The sequence below is a fragment of the Mustelus asterias genome, chromosome 17, assembly GCF_964213995.1.
Source record: "Mustelus asterias chromosome 17, sMusAst1.hap1.1, whole genome shotgun sequence".
Classification (NCBI taxonomy): domain Eukaryota; kingdom Metazoa; phylum Chordata; class Chondrichthyes; order Carcharhiniformes; family Triakidae; genus Mustelus; species Mustelus asterias.
In genome coordinates this window covers 47650348-47673055 of record NC_135817.1, presented here as the reverse complement: position 1 = coordinate 47673055, position 22708 = coordinate 47650348, and the positions used below count along the sequence as shown (strand labels likewise).

Genomic DNA, 22708 nt, shown 5'->3' with positions numbered 1-22708 from the left:
GTGTGTGTTTGTGGCGGGGGAGTGTGTGTGAGGGGATGTATTTGTGTGTGGAGGGGGTGTCTGTGTTTGTGTGGGGGGTGTGTGTGTGGGGGGGGTGCGCGTGTGTGTGTGGGGGGGTGTGTGTGTGGGGGGTGTGTGTGGGGTGTGTGTGTGGGGGGGGTGCGTGTGTGTTTGTGTGTGTTGGGGGGTGTGGGTGTGTGTATGCGTGTGTGGGGTGTGTGTGGGATGTGTGTGTGGGGGGGTGCGTGTGTGTTTGTGTGTGTTGGGGGGTTGGTGGTGTGTGTATGCGTGTGTGGGGGTGTGTGTGTGGAGGGGATGCGTGTGTGTGGGGAGTGTATGTGTGTGTGGGGGTGGGTGTGTGTGGGGGGGGAGGTGTGTGTGTGTGTGGGGGGGGTGGTGTGTGTGGGGTTGAGGTGTGTGTCTGTGGGGGGGTGGTGTGTGTGTGTGGGGGGGTGGTGTGTGTGTGTGGGGTGGTGGTGTGTGTGTGTGGGGGGGGGTGTGTGTGTGTGTGTGTGTGGGGGGGTGGTGTGTGTGTGTGTGGGGGGGTGGTGTGTGTGTGTGTGGGGGGGTGGTGTGTGTGTGTGTGGGGGGGTGGTGTGTGTGTGTGTGGGGGGGAGGTGTGTGTGTGTGTGGGGGGGAGGTGTGTGTGGGGGGAGGTGTGTGTGTGTGTGGGGGGAGGTGTGTGCGTGTGTGGGGGGGAGGTGTGTGTGTGTGGGGGGGAGGTGTGTGTGTATGTGGGGGGAGGTGTGTGTGTGTGGGGGGGGAGGTGTGTGTGTGTGGGGGGGAGGTGTGTGTGTGTGTGGGGGGGAGGTGTGTGTGGGGGGAGGTGTGTGTGTGTGGGGGGGGAGGTGTGTGTGTATGTGGGGGAGGTGTGTGCGTGTGTGGGGGGGAGATGTGTGTGGGGGGAGGTGTGTGTGTGTGGGGGGGAGGTGTGTGTGTATGTGGGGGGAGGTGTGTGTGTGTGGGGGGGGGAGGTGTGTGTGTGTGGGGGGGAGGTGTGTGTGTGTGGGGGGGGAGGTGTGTGTTTCTGTGTGTTTGTGGGGGGGGAGGTCTGGGTGTGGTGGGGTGTGAGGTTGTGGCGGGGGAGTGTGTGTGAGGGGATGTATTTCTGTGTGGAGGGGGTGTCTGTGTTTGTGTGGGGGGTGTGTGTGTGTGGGGGGTGCGCGTGTGTGTGTGGGGGGGTGTGTGTGGGGTGTGTGTGTGGGGGGGTGCGTGTGTGTTTGTGTGTGTTGGGGGGTGTGGGTGTGTGTATGCGTGTGTGGGGGGTGTGTGTGGGGTGTGTGTGTGTGGGGGGGGTGCGTGTGTGTTTGTGTGTGTTGGGGGGGTGTGGGTGTGTGTATGTGTGTGTGGGGGGGTGTGCGTGTGGAGGGGATGCGTGTGTGTGGGGGATGTGCGTGTGTGTGGGGAGTGTGTGTGTATGTGTGTGGGGGGGGTGGCTGTGTGTGTGGGGGGGGAGGTGTGTGTGTGTGTGGGGGGGGTGGTGTGTGTGTGGGGGGGGGTGGTGTGTGTGTGAGGGGGGGAGGTGTGTGTGGGGGGGGGAGGTGTGTGTGTGGGGGGGGGAGGTGTGTGTGTGGGGGGGGAGGTGTGTGTGTGGGGGGGGAGGTGTGTGTGTGTGGGGGGGAGGTGTGTGTGTGTGGGGGGGAGGTGTGTGTGTGTGGGGGGGAGGTGTGTGTGTGGGGGGGGAGGTGTGTGGGGGGGGGGTGGGGAGGTGTGTGTGTGTGTGGGGGGAGTTGTGTGTGTGTGGGGGGAGGTGTGTGTGTGTGTGTGGGGGGGAGGTGTGTGTGTGTGTGGGGGGGGAGGTGTGTGTGTGGGGTGGGGGGAGGTGTGTGTGTGGGGTGGGGAGGTATGTGTGTGTGGGGGGGAGGGGTAGATGTGTGTCTGTGTGGTGGGGGGGAGGGGGGTGTTGGTGATCCGCCCCCGCCAGTTGTCTGTACATTCTCGATACTTGGAAAGTAACCCCTTGCACCTCGGACCGGTGGGTATGGAGTATCTCAAATGATGCCAGGGGATCAAAACATTATTTGCAGATCATCAAGGTTTGGTCAATTTCAAAATCCAACCCCAGTGATTTTCCTGTTACCCTCCCAGAGGAATTTATGACGGAGTGTAAATAGCGCATGGGGGTAAAGGCTATCAACTCTTGCCAGAAGTGCAGCTTTCAGGGTGCGCTGTTCCAATGTCTAGAGCGATGTCCTATCATCAATATTTGTTCCCGAAGTTTTCAACCCTAAAGTGCAGATCTATATTCCGTAACTATTCTCATTTTTAAACAATTCCCAGTTCGGTTATTTGGTTGGGATGACGGCTATCGTAGCAACAGCGTGTTGGTGGGGTGTGTGGGCGGGGGGGGGGGGCGATCTTAAAGTCGGGAGAGGGGTGAAATACGTTTTGAATTAACAACGGAGCTCACTTGTGGTCGCGCGTCGAAGCCCAGTCGTTTTCCGTGGGAACAGTGAATCTGTCTCACATCGCCCTGTTTCCGCCCTGGTTCGGAGAATCAGAGAGCAATTCTGCTTATGCGAAGCAGGCCGAGAAGCAGCTGCTGTGAACTGTTAGTGCGAGTGTGTGTGTGTGATTGCTTATACGTGACTGAGAGAGATTGCGGGGGAGGAATGTGTAACTGTGGCTCTGACTAGCAGCGTGTAATGGAGGGAATGCTAGTGTGTGTGGTTGCAAGGGAGGCTGTGGGCGTGTGTGTGTGTCTGTGTAAGAGAGTCGATGCAAATGTTTGAGGCTGCGAGAATGTGCGGAAGGGAGTGTGTGTGTCTGTTTGTGTGTGACGGGTACAGTGAAGAAAGGAGCGCTGTGTGACTGTGGTGTTGTGAGGAATTTCGGGATGTGTGAAGGAGGATTCGAGAATGTGTATGTGCCTCTGAGCACAAACCCCCATGTAACTGGGGCAAGTGTGTGGCTGAAGGATAGAATGCTAAGTGTGTGAGTGCTACAAAGTGTGTGTGTGTGTGTGTGAGAGAGGAGAGGCTTTGTTTGCGAGGAGGTGAGAGAATGTGGGTTTCCGAAACTGATTGCGCTTGCGGGAGTGTGGTTCCAGCACTGCCTGGGAGGGAGTTTGTTTGAGTGCGTGTTCATCATCGCAATTGTTTGGGCGGGTGTCTGCACAACTGAGTGCCCGAGAAAGGTGTGCGAGAGTCCCAGAATGTGCGTGTGTATATGATTGCGGGAAATGTGAGTTTAAGATTCATTTCAGGAGTATGTGTGAGACTGTGATTGCATGTGAATTGATATCTAGTGTCTCTTGTGTGTTACTGGTAGTGTACATGGGAGTGGGTCCTTGATGGGAAATTTCCCGCGCGAGATGTGCACACAGCATCCTGACCTTCGGGTCAACTCCCAAGACTGGCAAAGGAAGCGCCTGTGCATCTCTGGAGAGACCCTCCAACTCAACTGTGTATCAGCGCTGTAATTGCACCTTTCATCATTCCTGCTCCTGCCTCCAGCCTATTAGCTATTAAAAAAAACTTACTTTGTATTCCGAGATAGTGACGTGCCACATATTTGCACTATGCTGTAAATTTCAAACAAGTGTAATAGGGTAGCTGGCATCTTGTTTTTATTTCGGTAGGTGGGATTCTTCGCCAAGTACAGTCAAACCAAATACCTTGAAGACTAGAGGCTAAAAGTCAGTGTTGAAATAGAAGTCAGGTTGAACTTGAATTAATGTAATAAAAACACTGAACACTTGGTTCAAGTCGACATGAAATATAGTTGATTCCAGCCGTAACTCCGCGAATTACTCATCTAATTATAAAATCATGGGGGGATATTATAACTTCGTACACACCGGCAGGCTCTGTGCATATAGATTTAAGCACCGGGCTGAATACATTAACATCAAGTTGCCCATCGGTGGGGCAATAAGCAGGAAAAACACACAGCACTGAATTCATGTTTCCATATTGAGGACCACCCCGCTAAAGTCTGTAATGTGTGGTGTTCGCAGTGTGATTCTCACCACGTACTTCAGTAAGCACTGAACAGCAGCCAAGAGCCGAGTGAATCTTACGACCGAAACTTTTATCTAACCCTCGCTGTTTATATCTCACGTGATGCAGCCTTGTGCTCTGATGAGACACAGAGCGTCTTTTTTTTTCCAAACAAAAAAAGAACCGCTCGGCAATGAATGAGTGAGCGGTTCCCCGGTGTTACACTGGCTTGTGTCTCCCGTGCTGATGATGGCTTGGAGATTTTTGGGAATTGCGGGGGGGAGAAGCTGTGAGCCAAAGGTTGATATTTATGGTAATTGAAGTTAACGATGGCCTTCTGGGTAAAGAGTTTTTTTTTCAGTCTCGGAGGGGGAGCTGCACGCTAGGGCTGGATCGGAAATTTAAAAAAAATCAGTTTGCTCCGTAGACGCTGATCCACGTCTGCTCCAGTGATCTGCCAGAGAGCAAAGGGTGGGGGAGAGGAGGAGGGGTGGGAGCTCTTTTAAAGGCCGCCTCCCCTCCGCAAGGGGAGAATCCCGGGGTTCGACAAGTTGGGGAGGGGAGGGGGTGAGATGGGAGTGGGAAGGAGCCGATAGACCGGATGGTTTGGCCGCTCTGTATAGGGTGAGGAGCCAACATGGCGCTGCGAAGTGTTCCGTGCCAGAGAATCGCAAGCGATCGCCACCTGTACAGTGAGCAGTGAGAGCTCACACACACACACACACACACAGCTCAGTACACTGGAGGCAGCAGCCGCGGCGCTGGAACAACACTCTGCAGCCAAAGGGTCAAGGCTCAGAGAGAGAGAGACTAAAAGGCCTTTCCTTTGACTTTTTTTGGTGGGTGGGTGGACTTCACAGCGGATCTGTTTTCTCGAGTGGATATCCGGACTATCAGCGAGCTTACAGCCTCGCCTCGCACATTTTTGAGATCTGCAGATGAACAGAAGTCTTCGGTCCGCCTCGGCGATTTAAAAACACACACAAGCAACATAAAAGGCACGTGGATGCAGATCGACCCCGGAGTGAGAGCCCGGCCCAAACACGGGGCAAGGTTGCAATCAGGTAAGAGGAGGTTTTATTTTCTTGGAAGGAGTGGTGGCTTTTCTCTTTTTTATTATAATCGCGCCGGGCGCTGTCGGAGGCTGTCTGGGTGGCGACTCCTTCTGCCAGTGTGCGATCCCCACTTACTTGTGGGTGTGAGGAAGAGTTGGATCCTCGGTGTCTCCCGCTGTTAGCTTGGGAATATCGCTGCCCTGCCGCGTTCTCTTGCCAATGCTGAAGGGAAGTTTGGAAACTGGGATCGCGTTGCTTTCCTGCTCAACTTCTTCACTGATCCAGCCGAAACCACATCGGCTCTTGTAGCGAGTCAGCGCTGTCCGGCTAACAGCGACATCGCTTTTTTTGTTGTTGAAGAATTGTAAAGTATCGTCGATATTGTTCGCACTGGAGGCTTTTCCTCATTCTATCTCGCTCTGTCCCCACCGTACAAAGGAACCCCCCCCCTCCCCCCGCTAAGGATAATCGTGCAAAGCTGAACCGAGGAAAAAGATCCCCCCTCCCCCCACACTGCGAGGACTAGGATTTTAACCACTGAATTCCGCTCGGAGGATTTCACCAAATGCTTTGAATTAATTTAACATTTGCGTTCATCTGTGCTGAAAAATCGGCGCAGGTAAAATAAATCCTAACTGGAAAGGTGTTCTTTATAAACATCGTGCCTATTCTGCAGTAGCACAAGTAAGTAGGTCTTTTTTTTTAAAGGAGTTAATTGATGGTTTAAAACCGGATTATTTTCATATATAGGCATATTTGACAAATAATTGCAACCTGCTAAGTTACCGGAGAGAAATTAGTTACAGCGAAGGACCTTATGGCTCACACGCTGATGATTTATGTTCGAGCTGTGCCATTTAAGGTTATTGCCAGAGCACCTTTTCAAGGTAACGATGTTGCTGCATGTTCGTCTTGTAGAATATCGCTCCATAAACAATGCTTTGTCATCCTAACGTGCTAATGGTCACTTTAGCAGTCGAGCCAAAATGTTCTGTAGGTGAGATTTAGTGGTGAAGGTTGTTCTAGTTCTAGCTGGTTACCTGGAAGGTGACATGTACCCCGTGTGGCAACTGCCAGCTCTGCCTGACTGAAGGCTTTTGACCGTATTGTATGTCTCTTGTCTAAGTGATCGATCGGTCTAGACAACAGTGGCCGGCTCCCCGCAAGCTCAGGGAGGAGAGAATGATAATCGCAGGGGAAAAAATTGAAGGGGGGGGGGGGCGGGTAAACTGGAGCCTGCAGCAACCCTGTGAACGATGAAAGTTTGAGTGCGAATTTCGTGCTGTAGATGTGGTACAGGGTGTGTTTGCATATATGGACGTGTATTCATTACCGGGAGCGCCTTTCCCCATCTTAACTTGATACACCGTGAATGAGATATACTTGAACTTTAAGTGCGCCCGCACGTGTTATCTTTTTTAAATGTGTTAATACACCGAGCGGATGTCTACTGGGGACTTTGGTTCAGCAAATGGACCTTTTCCGCGAACTTCTTAAAACGCTGAGGTTTCGACTGAATGAAAAGAGCTGGTTGAGGTAGAAGTGGCAACAGTAGTGACGGATCATTTCCTTTTGTCTGCTCGCCGACTTGTGTGAACACCGTCTGCGCATCTGCGCGATCGGAATATCCAGTTTAAGGGGGAAAAACCCCGAGCAGATTTATCATTGGGCTGCGAGCTTGTTAAACACTGGCGCACCGATCTCTCTTGTCAGGAACCTGAGAATATATCGATTATAGACCTTTCAGTTATTAGTAAATGTTATAATCTTTCAGGCTTCGCTAATGGTGTTTGTTTATTGGCGCTGGATTCGCACAAGGTGCCTTGGTCAATGGCGACTAAATTGATGAGTCTCCCACTCGGGTCTCCCATGCTGTTAGATGTAAACAAACACCTTCAAGCTACCGATATCGGACCGATTTCAGTTCCTCTGTAACTCGCAGCGGTATTCTCATTATTTACATTCCAGCTTCAGCCTAACTTTTTATATTGCTACGCGATTTGTTTATGATTAAATTAAACCTGCAGACAATGTCCCATTTTCATTAATCTAAGTTTAGTTAAAAGGTGCAGCGTCTTTTATCAATGGGTATTCCCAAAAGTGGTTTACACTTTTACTCAAAGCTCAATACAGTGCGTAGAACTAAAGCAGGATGTATCCACGTTAAACACCCTACGCCAGACGGCCTGTCTCTCTGTTCTCGCACCCCGCCGAAACCAAACCAAATTCTGTGCGTTCTGTTTTTTTAAAAGGACGCCGATAAATAAATTGGAACAATCGATTTGCTTCAGAACATTATATACACTTACTCTTCGTTTATTTAAATGGTGTTTGAAAGTGTTATGGCAACTTCAGCAATAACAGGCCTGGCTGCACCATCCCAATTAGAATAGAAAATGCACAGCTCAGGCAAACGCTTGAATGAAAATATTAAATACCTCGGAAAGATCTATACTAGATTTGTACATGACAGTGGTAGGATTAGTCAGGGTCAGAATTATGTTATTATATAAATATGACATTTGTGTGTATTTTCTAGAAACGCAAAACCATTCACTTCTGCTTTGCAGCTTCTAACTCCAGTCACTAGTTTAAGACCATATAATGCATTTCAGTTTAATGCGATACATTGATTCACTGTATATGATGTGTACTGGGACTTGAATTTAACTATTGTACATGTAAATTGACTAAAGTACCATATGTTGCCCAAAGCTACAAACACGGTACAAGAAAATAGATGGTAAACTTGGCTTTACCACTAAGGCCATTAATTAGGTATAATTATATATTTCTCAGTCGGTCGGCAGGAAGAACCAAAAATACCACATCGTTAGAGCCACTCAACAAGTTGGAGTGCTCAAGCATTAGATCTAATACCCGGCGTTTGTTGTACACTTCACATACAAACTTAAAACATTCCAGTGATTCCACAGTTTCTGATCTCCATTTAATCAGATCATATGACCGTTCTGCCTTTTTAACAGGTTGTCATTTTCAGTCAGATACCGAGATTTTGGAGCTTATGGCATCGTCTGTTACATCTGGTGTCAGCATGTGGGAGTAATATAACACCCATGGGTTGGATTTTTACCACCCATTATTGCCCCCAAATGGTTGGACACACCCCATCAGATAACACAGCAAGTCACAAGTTAACCCTTTTTTTGCTCTTAATGAATGGAGAGAGAAAAAATCGAAGTGAATGAACGCTTGAGTGACTTTGCCATTAAAATGCAAGGCTTACTATTCGCTGTCCTGCGTGTTTTGTGACTCCCTTCTTCCAGAGGTCGTTGTTTACTTTATTATTTGCACGTGGTTGATGAGTGACGCAGTTCGGGATTTCTCATCTGCCTGCTGTCTCTCCCCCATCCACCCACCCCCCAGTGTCGGCAGTGTCCCATTTTGTAAACATCAGGCTGTCGATTTCTGGTCAATATTTCTAACTTGAGATTAAATCAGCCCTGTCACTGTCCGTGTACTCGAGCAGATTTAACAGGAGTTATATATATGTAAAAATATTAATGACCAATCTAAATTTTTAAAATTACAAATGTCAAATAATTAGAGGTATTTAAACAAGCTACGTTTGATTAAATTCAACACGAACCAATGACATGTCCAGAGAAGGCAAAATAGCAATATTTTCAGTTTTTAAAAATCTCTAAGGTAAAAGTGTTTTGATATTAGAAACCTGTTGCATATTTATGATTGCAATTATTTGGCTACAAGAATAAAATCTCCCCATCAGAGCGTTAAAAAGAGCACGGGCCCATTCGACCATGTAAGGGCCCGCAAGCTGACATCCATCCAATTATTGGTTAAGAATAAGTGTCATACATAAGAACATCATCACATTAAAACACAGACGGGTCTGCTGGAATTAATTCTCCGTTTACCAAGCCAAAATCAACCTAAGAACGCTGCAGGTGTAATGAATGGCAACCGGAGGACAGGGAAAAGAATGCTTACCACCGAACTTTACTTAGCTGTGTGGAAACATTCATTGTTCCATAATGATATAATACATGCTGTAATCAATCATTTTTAGTGTACTGAAATCTAGTTCTAATTAGACAGCAGGAACGTTCATTGGTCGAGTTTCATACGGGGGCAGTCGATCAATGGACTCACCACCTCCGCGCTCATGTAGATATTGCACTGGGGTTCTGTATCTTGGTAAATTGTTGACTAGCTTTTGGGTTCTTAAACTTATGCATCGAATTGTTTTTAAGCAAATCGAGGCCAGCTAAAGGTCAGCTCGATTTTTTTCCCCCCAAAAGTTTCACAACGGATGGCGTTTAGGCATTGGCGTGTTAAAATTAATTAATTGAACACAATGCTGAACCGGAATAGGATGCAGATTTTGAAATCATTCCTTTTCAACTTCATAGCTATTTTTTATGATTAACCCATCACGTGCGCATTGTTTATCAATAACGCTTAAGGTTATCGATGTAAGACGGTGACAACATGCCACAGAAGGGTTTCGTAAACTACAATTAATCAGAACAGCTGTTGGGAATGCATAATGCTGAAACAGCTGCTGTGACCAGTACTATACACAAGTTAGATGTTATAAATGTAATTAAAACATACCGTCACCCAGTTGGGTTTTGTGACAAATCAACATTTAGAAAGATATGGGAAAAACATTTTTCTAGTGTCCAACTCGGGAGTTCTGTACTATTTGAAGTTCTCTTATTTCTCCACGCAATTATAATATTTAAGTTGCATTTCAACGCGTGCTGAAGCCATGTTTGCGGGTTTTTTTCAGCTGTCGCTCGAGCTCGATACATTGCTTAACAAGATTATCTTCTTCCTCCCAGTCTTGTCTCCCATGCATGCATTTAACGTTCGACAAAGTATCATATTCCGAACAAAGTTGCACCAGCAAGGAGACCTGCAGTGGATCTGCTCTATGGGGCGTGTTTTTTAAAAAAAACCTATCTCCATACGTAGCATTAAAGCAGAGATTTGTACCTTACTCTGGTAGGTGCAAATTAGAGTGCTGGGTAGAACTCCTTGCGGCAAGCTCAGATAAATGAAAGACAATTGTTGTGATCGTTCTGCATTGACCATTTGTAACTGCCCCTTGCATTGTTCTCTACAATGCCGCAGTGAATGCAGGCCGGCTTTAGAATCACCCTTAAAGCAGGAAACAAACAAAATATTTAACACTTCAGTATCTGATCTGTTTTCTATTGAAATGCAAAAAAGTTGCACCCGCTATCTCACCCACGAACATTAGATTGAAAACTACTACTCCCTGTTGCAAAATTAGCTGTGCATTTCGAAGTGGTAACAGTAGCAGATTCGGGAACAACTCTTCGGACAGCAGAAAGTGAACAGAACACAAACATCTAGAAGTTTGTGGCACTTTGATTAAAGAACGGCAACCTTGTAAAGATTTAAAGTTAGCATATTAATCATGGAAATCTGGGACTGTATTTTCCATACGGCAGTTGCATTGGATTTTGTGGGTGCAGTGATAACTGATAACGTCGTAGAAAGTGCAAAGAAAATGTGATCATGCGCCTTGTTTAAAAGTATACATGAATTTAGATCTATGCATTCATAAAAGATGACTATTATAAGCCATATGTTGAATACGTTTACATCTTTAGAATCTTAATTTTAACACGTTTAGGCGCCTATATGTAAAATGTTAAATTGCTTAAATATTGATTTCCGCGTATAAGCACCCGTATTTGAACTGAAAGGGATTTTGGTATGAATTATTTCGCCACAATATACTCGCCTTGCACTCCAGACACTAGTAAATTGTAAGAAGTCTAAATAGAAATTGCTATCAAATGTTGCCATGGGGGCGGGTATTTACTGCGTCATGTGCAGACACGTGTTCCGAGGATATCTCAAATAGTTCAATTGTGGTCACGTTGAATTTGAAATCAGATTAGATTAACAGGCGACCACAAGACAGCAGGGGGACTTGTGAATCTGAACCTAGATCCGCATTGTCCCGAATTATTTCATCCACGTTTTGTTGACGCGAAGTAAATGGAGTAATTCAAAATGCCAGTAATGCACAGCCACTCAATTAGCATTTGTTAAAAGACACATTATTGAAACGTCACGTGTGTAACGTTTAATCAGTCCTCATGTGACACACGGGTTATCACAATCTTCTTTCACTTTTTAAAATGTCAGGTTGTTTTTCTTATTTTGGACTCTGTCTCAACAAATACTTCTGTTATCTGATCAGTGGTTGTAACTTGATTAACTTGGACACTGCCTAACGTCTTGCGCTGCCCAGTTCCGAGAGAAATCCGTGCATTTATATAGCGCCTTTCACGACCACCCGGTGTCCAAAGCTCCACAATCAATGTAGCACTTTGGAACTGTTTTGATCTAGGAATTCACATTGCAATTTTAACAGTTTCTGCTGATTTGTATGTGTCACAGCAGAATTATGCTTCATAAATAATGGCTGCGCAGTTCTCGGTAATGGTTTCATCGCGAGGAATATAATATGTTTAAGCAAAACCTAAAGGCATATCAGAGTTTAGAAAAACATTTGGGGACAAGCCTGATTTCCTTAGTACGGTAAACACGTTCTGGTTGCTTGTGTTGTACCCGGTGCCCTTCAATATTTTCTCTATCTTAGATCACGGTACAGACAAGTTGTGCAAACATATAATGCGCTTCAGAATTTGTTGAACTCATCCACTGCGTTAACAATCTGGACCGAGAGTGAGGTGAGTAAGCGCAATCTTGTTTTCGTGACTGCCCTCCCAGAATCGCCTCCTTCTCCATGATACGACCGCGTTTACCTTTAAACCGGCAGCAGCTCGCTAATGTGGCCTCTGGCGAGGCCTTCTGAAAAGCACGAAACCATTTAATTACGGGATGGTTTGGTTACCTATTTACTTGGCAAGGCCTTTGCTTCGGTCGCCCCTTCACCCGCCAGGATGCGCCGTAAGCACACTAGACACCGATTTCACAATCGACACATCCTGTTCAAATATCCAGCATCCCCTCCCAACCGTGTTTATAATAAACGAAAAGGTTATTACGCCCAAAGAAAACGCGTGGAATGAGGCAGGCAGTAAGTGGGCGAGATCAGATTTCAGGCTGTGCTCCCAGAGGAGAAGTCAGGGTTTGATTGAAGCGCACTCCGCTCCTGCCTCCCCTGGGAGACTAGCCCTGAAACCTGAGAGCGCGAGCAGTTTAAAATAAAACCTTTGTGAAAAAAGGGCCGAGAAGGCACGGATCGCTGAGCTCTTTGGAGGATACAAGCTGCCTATGCCTCCGCAGTGAATATCGAGTTGTGTTCTAACGGTGATTGACTGAAATAGCCACGTAATGCAGGCGACCGTTCATAACATTTACTATGGTAATACTCAGCAAATTACAAACAGTGTACAAGAGAGGAGGCTTAACTTTATGGGCTAAATGGCATTAAGTCCAGACATTGAAGTTGGCTAACCAGTATCCTTTGTCTTCTGCAACTCAAAAAAATGAGCACAGTTTTAAAAGATAATGCCAAATGTACTTTTAAGTTGCAGCGATTTCATATTGCATCGCACTAGGTCAGTACCGTACAGTTTAATATTGCAATACTGTATATGCATTGAACAAGTATTGGAAAATAGACTGAAGGATGGCAATCTTGGTAAAATTGGATTTGGTGCGGAGGAGCGCCTTTATGTTAAAATGCAATCCAAATTGTTTCCAAAACGCATCCAAAAACGTGCATGGAATAAATTTAGTTCCTTTGAACCACGGTATTGGAACCATTTCGTGAACATAGTAGGGAAGGAAAACGGACCACGGTGGGCAAGGGAACACCTTTCGTGTTGCCCGGCTCTGTATTCTCAACAGATGCTTTATATAAAGTGGAAGATTTAGGATGAGTTTACAAGAGGGACATGAGTCACGTGAGGCAATAGGAAGAACGTTCTTGTTTATGTAAAAAGATAGGCTCATTGACGCAATCCCAGCGCATTAGGTGCAGTGGACTTGTGAACCCAGACTGGACACATTCTTTCATATGCCATCATCATCCCCATCCTACAAACACATCGTGTTGTTTTGTGGTCACACAAGCTTTAGAATGCCCGACTGTAATCAAATTCACTTAGAGGGTGAGATTTTTTTAAAAACTCATATTAAACTGTTTTTTTGCAGTGTGTGCGATCAAAACTTTAGAGAAGTATTTTTAGGACATGTTTTTCTATTAAAGAACGGAATGAATTAACTAACAATTGAATTAGACACTAGTAACCAGTTTATGGATGTAAAAAAAATCATACCTAAGGAATATTATAGCAATGGTGTAGGTGGTGCTTTGTATTGCGATCGAGGAAGCCAGTGCATTGATAACGGTAGAACAATGCGGAATGTGGTTGCAAATACATTTTTTTTTATTGCTTGAGTTTTTTGTTTAATCCGCTCATTGCATGACACGCAGTAAATTGAAGGAAGGAGGAATGGGAGCATTTGAAATGCAGTGGGCCTGCTTATGCGCAAAAATTACACTGCAACTTTATTTATGTAGTCTTCGGGCGGTACAAAAAAAATCTCGGCCAATACAGTTGGAAAGAGCCATCCTAATTTGTTGCAATTGGTTCGTTAGTTAGTTAGGTTTGGGGTGAAAAACACTGCGAGGAAATCTGGGCCCCTGTTTACTATAGTCCTGGGCCTGTTGTGATGTGTTTGCTCAAATATATATAATGGGGTGATACCGTGATTAGAGAACGCAGCTGCCGCTGTAGACTCTAAAGCAATAAGAACAGACAATGATGTTGTTGTTGGGCGGGTTCGTGGTCTTCAAATGGGAGAATGTGTAGTCTGTTTTTTTTACAGCGGTGATCCTGGGAGACCAGTGGAAATAATCTGACATCTGTTCGAGGATAGCGCCTTTAATGCCAGCTCCCGCTCGCTTTTTTTAAAAAGAGGTAACAGTCCTTTGCCAGTATGATTATTATATATAAAAGGTAGCCCCTCAATTTTTGAATCTTAGAACAACAGTTTTGAAATAGGGGGTTAACCCTTGAGGGTCATCCCTCTCATCAAAAGCAATGCCTTCTCTTCAGCTAATAACCGAGAGCTTGTGTAGATCGGTGTTTTTTAAATGTTATTCGTCTTAATTCCGGAAAAATCCTGAAGCAATGTCAATTTTATTTGTTAGAATGTAAATATTTTGTGTCTTGTTACTTTGGGAAGCCGAAAAAGTACAGTCCTCAAGAGATAAAAAGATCAATGAAAAACACAACTTTGAAAGCCTAAAGCAGACATGCACTAATTCATTGGACCTACCAATCGAAGGGTTAGATCAAAGAACTGCCTAATATTCACATTCTTCTTTGTAATCCATGATGTAAAAAAAGCAGGAAATTATGGACTATCGACCACAATGTCTCAATTTCAATTACGGGGATGTGAGGATGTGCGATGTGTGTACACAGCAGCGCAGAAGGCGGGTTATTCATTCTCACTTCTTGTGTAGAAACCGAGGATTCCGGACAAAATATCAAACATTAAACAAAGCAGATAAATACCCTTGATAGTTATTTTGTCCTTTTTCAAAATTAACCGTGTGCAGTTCAGTTTTGACATCCAGTATCTATTCCTTGTGTAAGAAGTCCAAACTTGCGCTACAGTGGTGCAGTTTGGGGTACAGCGTGGATACTACATTCTTCTGGGGCACTTTTCTCTTGGGGGGAGGGGGGAAGGAAGAAGTGGCCATTAAAATCCTGAAGGGATTTGACGGAGAAGCCAGTTTCCCCTTGTGGAGAAGGCCAAAAGTAGAGGCCATAAATATAAGTTAGTCATTAATCTGAGACAACTTCTGGCGAGTGGTGAGAATGTGGAACTACCCGTTACATGAAATGGTTGATGCGAGTAGCATAGATGCATTGAAAGGAAAGCTAGGTGAGTACACGATGAGGGAGAAAGGAATACAAGTTTATATTGATAGGTTTGGAGGCGTCTCATGTGGAGCGCACACTGGTATATTTAGACCTGTTGAACCCAAAAGCCTGGTTGTAAGCTATAAATTCCTATTTACGCTCCCTGGCTGGAACGACAAGTCAGTTATTCAGGAGAGCGCTTTGCACATCGGTGCATTTTGCTGACTTATAAATCGGGTTGACAATGCAGTGGTACAATCTGCTGTCTCAAATCCAAAATAGTGACCCCGTCCTCATAGTTCCCCTCCAGAGTTGGATATGGTCCTTACTGGTGATCTAGACTGCAGCTTTCAAACAGTCATTGAACTCACATGACTCCAATCTCCGCGTTTTAAAAAGAGCAACCCAAAATCTACTCATAAGGACGTCACCGGCACGGTGGCACAGTGATTAGCACTACTGCCTCTCAGCGCCAGGGAGCCGGATTCGATTCCCAGTTTGGGTCACATTCTCCTCGTGTCTGCGTGGGTTTCCTCCGGGTGCTCCGGTTTCCTCCCACAGTCCGAAAGACATGCTGGTTAGGTGGATTGGCCATGATAAATTGCCCCTTAGTGTCAGAGGGACTAGCTAGGGCCTGGGTGGGTGGGACTGTGGTCGCTGCAGACCCGATGGGCTTCCTTCTGCACTGTAGGATTCGATGATATGCGCTATTTTAATACTAATGAAAATGTGTGCGGGTTTCATTAATCCATTGTCTTCCAAGTTGCGACAAGTAGAGCGAAGCCAGCACACATTTCAGAAAGACAAATTTACTTAGGGACATTCCGTTGATCAAACTAATGTTATATATATATGATCCAAGCTTGTAAGAACCGACATGTCCGCGGCCTAGATGTTGCTGGCTGCTCATTGTGAACCCTCTCGGCGATAAAAGGTTAACAGTCAGAATAAGAAACGATGTTTGACTCGAGGGGAAGACTTGGGGGGGGGGGGGGGTAAGGTGGTTATGGAGAGACCAAGTGTGGGTAATCATCTTATAGCAAATGGATTCGTTTTCAGCACTTTTGTTCCAGAATTTAGTCGAAAACCAATGAACTTTGAGCATGGAGTGGTTTTAACTGGTTCAGCACGACACTATAATGAGGCGAGATATTTCAGTGTGTGCGCGGGGGGCGGGGGATTTTCTTTCTAAGACTTCATAACGTGGACAGCTGATGCCTGGCAGTTTTTAAAACAGGCTCTGAATGCGAGGAAGGACCTGATGAATTTGGTGTGGAGCTGGGCTACTTGAATCTGGGACATTTCTTTCAATTCCCATGCCATTTCCGCCAAGCCAGTTCTGCTAAACTTAAAAACCAAGCTGGCGTTGCTAACCTCGATACAACTGTACTTCTGATCGCCAGCGGCGCCGGTTCCGCTAACTCTGACCAGACTGCAGTTTCTGCCAGTTCTGATAAGGCAACCGTTTCTCCCGATTGGTGTTGGAAAGCTGTGGCGATTCTGCTAACCTTTTCAAAGGGAAAGGGGGGGGGGGGAAGAGAAGCGATTCTGCTGAGTCTGACCAGCCTGCTGTTTCTGCTGAAGCTAATGGGGAGGCAGTGGGAGGAATCACAGCTCTGCCAACAGTCACTGAGGTTTAATGGGCGGGTGAGATAAATAAAACACAAGCTCGGTTTCGAGCTTTGGCAGTAACATGTTGGTGGAGGCGAATTCATCTCCTTTGGAAAACTGCAGCCAGTCCCAACAAAAATCTGACATGTAATTGAACGGACCCCTTCCATCTCCCCCCCCCCCCCCCATCCCGTCCCCTCCCCCCCCCCATCCCGTCCCTCCCCCCCCCCATCCCGTCCCTCCCCCCCCCATCCCGTCCCTCCCCCCCCCATCCCGTCCCTCCCCCCCCCCCATCCCGTCCCTCCCCCCCCCATCCCGTCCCTCCCCCCCCATCCCCTCCCATCCCCCCCCATCCCCTCCCCCCCCATCCCCTCCCCTCCCCCCCATCCCCTTCCTCCCCCCTCCCCCCCATCTCCCCCCCCCATCTCCCCCTCCCCATCTCCCCCCCCCCCATCTCCCCCCCCCCCCCCCCATCTCTCCCCCCCCCATCTCTCCCCCCCCCCCAACCCCTCCAATTAAAGCACACATTCTCCACCGAAACAATCTGTTGGATACATTGTACTCTCTGCATTTATGTTTCCCTCAGATTAGCTGGAGAAAGCAGCGGGACATTTAAAGCAATCCCACCTAAAGGTCTTTGCTTTTATAAGGGAGGGATTGCTCGATATTCCTGGCTGGGTCCTGCAGACTACTCTCGGGTTTCCCCCCGGGGATTTGCGCTAATCGATCCTGCCGACTAAGCTGTTGCTCCGTCAAAGGGGAATACAGCGAGTTGCTTGCCTTCTACAATTATGCAGAAATCAACCATCCGCGATCAATATCTCCTAACGTCCCTTCGAATTCATCTTTGTTTTAGGGCGCTCGTGACGGGCAGCTCTGCTTTCCGGGGCCAACCAGCTTTTCTTTGTAAATCTGATTATCCTGTTTAAAAGGGGCATGCAACACATTCACGGGAAGCGAGGGAATCGCGATTGTGCTGTTTAAAGAGAGAGAGAGAGAGGCAAGGGAGCGGAGCGCAGCCAGAAAATGAACTCAGTCCCCACGGAGCTGAGCTTCGTTGTGTCTGGCGAGCAGGAGCTGCGTCTAAAATGGCGCGGGAGAGTGTGTGTGGAATGGAGAGAAAGTCCTGTCGTTAAACTTAATCCCATCTCAGGGCAGCCTGAGACTGGCTGCTAATGAAATATTTAGGAGAGAGCGCTGCAAATCCATCAATAAGCACAGCACTGGCGGGGGTCTACCTGGTTTATTGATTACAATGGGAGAGCTCGGCCTGGGGACACACACACACTCTCTCGCTGGCCGGGGCTTGTTGCAATGTAGACTCGGTGTGTTACATTCTGCAGCTCAAACAGCGCCCGCCCGTTCGGACTTTCCAGTTCCGCTTCTCCGTGATGTTAAAGAACCCAAGTGGCAAAAGCAGCTAATGATCTATTCAAGAAAAAACAAACACTGCTTTGTACCATCCGCCTGAGCAAAGCCTTCCTGTGCAACTCTGCACAACTGCAACTTTTTTTTTTGCTTCGCCTAGTGGCCCGCGGAAATATCTAGCCTCCTCTCTCTCAAATTGGAAATATGGACTTCTATAAATAAGACTCTGGCTAACTAAGGGTTGCCGCCATTTTAAACGGGCAAGAATCGGCAGTTTTGCACCAGTCAATGTTTCACTCACTGACTGTGTGAAACTTCGGGAGGAGGCTGTTAATGGGAGAAATGCTTTTCTTCCTCCAGCGAGTTTTATCTGGTTAGGAGCAAAGGATTTTCATTCAATGGATCGGTCAGATCCTGAGTGAAATTTGCAGTGGCGTGTCCCCCTCTTTTTTTGATTCGAAACCGGCAATTTGATCCCGCTAGCAGATTAGAACAAAGGTTACATGTGTTTATGGACTAGCCCTCAAGGTCATTCCTCAGTGGGCAGCACGTGATGTGTCCGGGTAGACTTCTCCTTCCCGAGGTTATGTAGCGCTTTCAGCTGTCAAATAGCCCAGAATGAGTTGCCATGTATAATAATTACCAGGGTGGATCGGTCCCAAATTCTACCAGTTTGCCCACAATGTATTCATCCAAACACAAACGGCCGGGAAACAATTCGTGCAGGGTAACGCGAGGTGCTGCTCCGTACATAGATAGGATAGGCAGGATTCGGTGTTGGTGCTTTTAATGGCATGGTGATTTTAAAAAGTGCGCACGTTGACATTATTTACAAATGCTCTCCCGAAATGGCATCATCTTTTCTTCGCCAGTAGTGTAATATGATGTGCAGCTTGGTCCCAGGGGAAAGTTCAGAGTAAGGTGCTGTACGTGTTAATTATTTTTTGAATGGACGCTGGGGGGGGGGGGGGGGGGGGAGGCTCATATCAACTGTAATAAAAGATATGCTGCCACCTTTTAAAAAGTACCTGCCTATGCTGTTAGTTTTAATTATGAATGATGATGATTTCTCTATTTGTGTGTTTGTTATATTTCACATCGTCCTCCTGGTACAGCCGTTTGAGAATAATGCTCCATCCTAAACAATGTGGTTAATCTTAAAGGCATTTGAAACTGAGAGTACGTCAGAATAATAGTTTCTGTTCTTAGAGGGGAGATTGTACCAGATCTTTCCCAGAACTGGGGGGGGGGGGGGCTTTATTAATAATTCTGGGAGGGAGGACAGACTTTTTGTGAACACTATCCTCCTCCTTATGTAGCCACGTGACAATTTGCAGAATTCACAGCAAATAAAAGGATATCAGCCAGAAAGTAAAATAACACTGTGATCCCACCAATAAAACAAATCAGACCTTTCAAAATTTGACTAATTATTTGTTCATCATCTACCTACTGGAAGGTGGGATAACCTCCATTGATTTGATTTATTATTGTCACATGTATTAGTATAAAGTGAAAAGTATTGTCTTGTGTGCACTATGCAGACAAAGCATACATAGGGAAGGAAAGGAGAGAATGCAGAATGTAGTGTTTCAGTCATAGGGTGTAGAGAAAGATCAACTTCATGTGAGGTAGGTCCAACTGTAGATATCACACTTTCAAATGCCATTACTGCATGTACTTGATGTAGCTGGTTAAAAAATAACACGTGCACAAAGGTGCCATCAGTAAAACCTATGATAATGCGTGCACAAGCTACAGGCTGATGTCTGCTAGATATGAAATTGATATGCCACTGTTTCCATTAAAATATGCTACATAACGAAACTGCAGTTCCAACGACGCAAGGAATAAATGCAGAACTCCATGTTGTGATATCTTGGGAAATAAAAAAAAGCTGAATAAATGATGTTCGCTCAGCAACTGGTAAAATAATCTGTACTTTGACCTTTTTCACCCAGCAGCTGTAGAAAGACAAAACACTTGATTATTTGCCAAGGAGCAATGTGAATAAGGCCCTGTGCCGCTCTTATTTACCATGGGGGTTATGATGTAAACAGCCATTCCCAGTTGTGCCCTAAATCAGCCTAACACTGGAATTCAATGTTGCCTGCCTTAATCCTATAATATACTAGTCCCAATTATCTATTTGTCCATTTTGAATTTAGTCTGTCAATTTATAATCAAACCATTGTACGTAACATGAGATTCAATTCACCAGTGATCCTCATGTAAACTAGCATAGACTAGATAGAAACTAGTACATAGCTGCTGCATCTAGACTAGCATTAATTTATATTGGGATTGTCATTAAATATAATCCTGTTATTTACAATAGTTTGGATTATATTTAAATGTCACATATCCATACTACTCAGAATAAGTCACCTAGCCACTTTGTAAGGCTCACTGCATGGCATGTACACTGTATCTTTTTTAATATCATGCACTACAAATATTAATCCGTGGTTAGCATGTGATAATTGCATGTGCAGTTAATTTTGGCATTATATCTAAATTTGTTCCAAAAATACAAGCAATGGTTTTGAATCTCAGTAATGTCAGTTACATGCATGCTACACCTGGTGGAATCAATTTTGTGTCAAGTACTGTATGAAGATAAAACCAACAACAGTACCTGACCTACCAGTGCTCGATGTTGACATTTGGTGCTGAAATTAGAAAAAGTGCCTTTCAGTTCCATTCTTAATGGCTGGTATCTATCACTTAAGTTAGACAGAATTCATCATTCTTTCCCCTTGCTGCTCTCCTCAGCACTCCCTTCCCCAACCCCTACATAATCCTTCTTGAATCACTGGATTATGAGGTCTTAATTTTCATCGCCTAATGAATTCATAGGGAAAATATATCCATAAAAAATATTGTATTTTAAAATTGTTCATAGGGTGTGGATATCACTGGTAGGGCTAGCATGTATTGCTTATCCCAATTTCCCATTGAGAAGGTGCTGGTGATTTGATTTATTATAACATGTATTGGTATACAGTGAAAAGTATTGTTTTTTGTATGCTACACAGACAAAGCACATCATTCATAAAGTACATAGGGGGGAAGGAAAGGAGAGGGTGCAGAATGTGAGCCACCTTGAATACAACTGAGTGGCTTGCTAGGCCATTTCAGAGGGTAATGAAGAGTCAATCACATTACCGTGACTCTGGAGTCACATGCCAGTAAGAAGTCTCACAACACCAGGTTAAAGTCCAACAGGTTTATTTGGTAGCAAATACCATATATCCGATTTACCAATCACATACCAGCCAGACCAGATATGGACGGCAGATTTCCATCTCTAAAGCACACTAGTGAACTGGGTGTTTACCATAATCTGTTAATTTCATGGTCACTATCTGTTTTATTCCAGATTTTATTTAATTAATTGAATTTAAATTCTACATCCGCTTTGCCAGTGGTGGAATTGAACTCCGATCTGTGGATAGTTAGTTTACTGGTCCAGTAATATAATCACAATCCTTCCATACCTACCCTTTCCCGTAAGCCCTAAGGCTCAAAATGATTCATGTTCCGATTCCACCCGACTTACAGGTTACCAGTTAGGAGTGGTGAGTAAAAGCTGGCACAAAAACATATGGTGGTTGGGTCCTAGAAAATATTTTTTTAAAACTGCTATCGCTGATGACAATGGTTAGTGCTAATTAGTGCTGTGCAGTTAATTGGTATCTGGACAGTTTGTAGTGTTGGCAGATCATATCTTGGCTGACATTCATGCCAAAGTGTTTATAACTTAGTAATCATTTGTCACGTTTACCCACTTTTCTTATGCACACTTTTTCAATGCTTTTCTAACTTTGCTTGCTCCAGAAAATGTTCGTCTGTGCTTGGCTTCTTTGTATAAATTAATGTGCAGTGCTTTTAGTTTATTTTTTCATTTTGTCTCGAGTTAAATTGTGCTTGTCATATTTAGCTCTATATGTCATTTTCCTGTTCCACATATGCGCTGACTAAATAGAGGAAGAATGTTTCAATCTTGGGCAAATGTACTCAGAAGGCCAAATGTGTGGTGCCTTAATGCGGAAGTCGTTAGCATTGTTTCCTGCTTTAAAATAATCACAAACCGATAGATCAAAATTAGGTCGAAGTTGCATTCGAGATCTATACAGTTATCGAGTGCAGTTACACTGGAACGTTAGCATTTATTCACATAAGTTTCTGGTTAGCACGAGTACTAACGTAAATCGGTAACCGTGCGCTGACCTAAGTGGAGTAAACCCGATTGAGACTTCCTGGAATGTAGATTCAGCGTGGTGTCAAGTCAGATGTCAAAAGTACCCTTGGTATTCTTACATCTCCTGGATACTTGAAGCTTGTCTGCAATTAATTTGAAACGTTTAGACAATGCAGATGCAGCTGGCCACATGCTTAAAGTTTAACTGCTCGCCGAAGATCCGTGTAAATATACAACACGGAGCTCTGTGTGAAGGAGCAGAATTAAACGTCCAGCCGGGCATTGTAAACTGGCCATTGCCTAGGCTGCGCGGTAGAGGTGTTTGTGCACTTTATCTTTACCATGCATAGGGGTCCGCTGGCCAGTTACAGAATTAAACTATCGTTCTCACCCCGATGCAATCTCAAAATCCTCATGCTTTGCCATGGATTTGGTTTGTAGCTGAAGTCTTCAGGTCCATTTACACGGCAAGTTTAACGTTGGTGTGAAGTCTCACGCTGATTCGGTTTGTCACTGCACGGATTGTATGTTCACCCTGGTGTCAAATCTAAAATGCGAAGTGTTCAGTTTGTAAATCCACCCGACCCAAATTTAAATGTTTAGAGCAGGGAAGGAAATTGTCACCTTCCTGCCCTTTCAACGCTATCATTTTTT

At 45.5% G+C, this 22708-nt stretch overlaps 1 protein-coding gene across 5 annotated transcripts in view; it reads left to right on the top strand.

Moving 5' to 3' along the window:
- Positions 1-22708, top strand: part of bcor (BCL6 corepressor) — a 232448-nt gene that overhangs the window by 125097 nt on the left and 84643 nt on the right. The window contains exon 1 of one of the 5 annotated variants that reach the window (XM_078232581.1): positions 4517-5005. The exons of the other annotated variants lie outside the window; for them this stretch is intronic. The gene's annotated coding sequence lies outside the window, so the exon portion shown is untranslated. Of the gene's footprint in view, positions 1-4516; positions 5006-22708 lie in introns of those variants that run through there. 5 annotated transcript variants of the gene reach the window in all.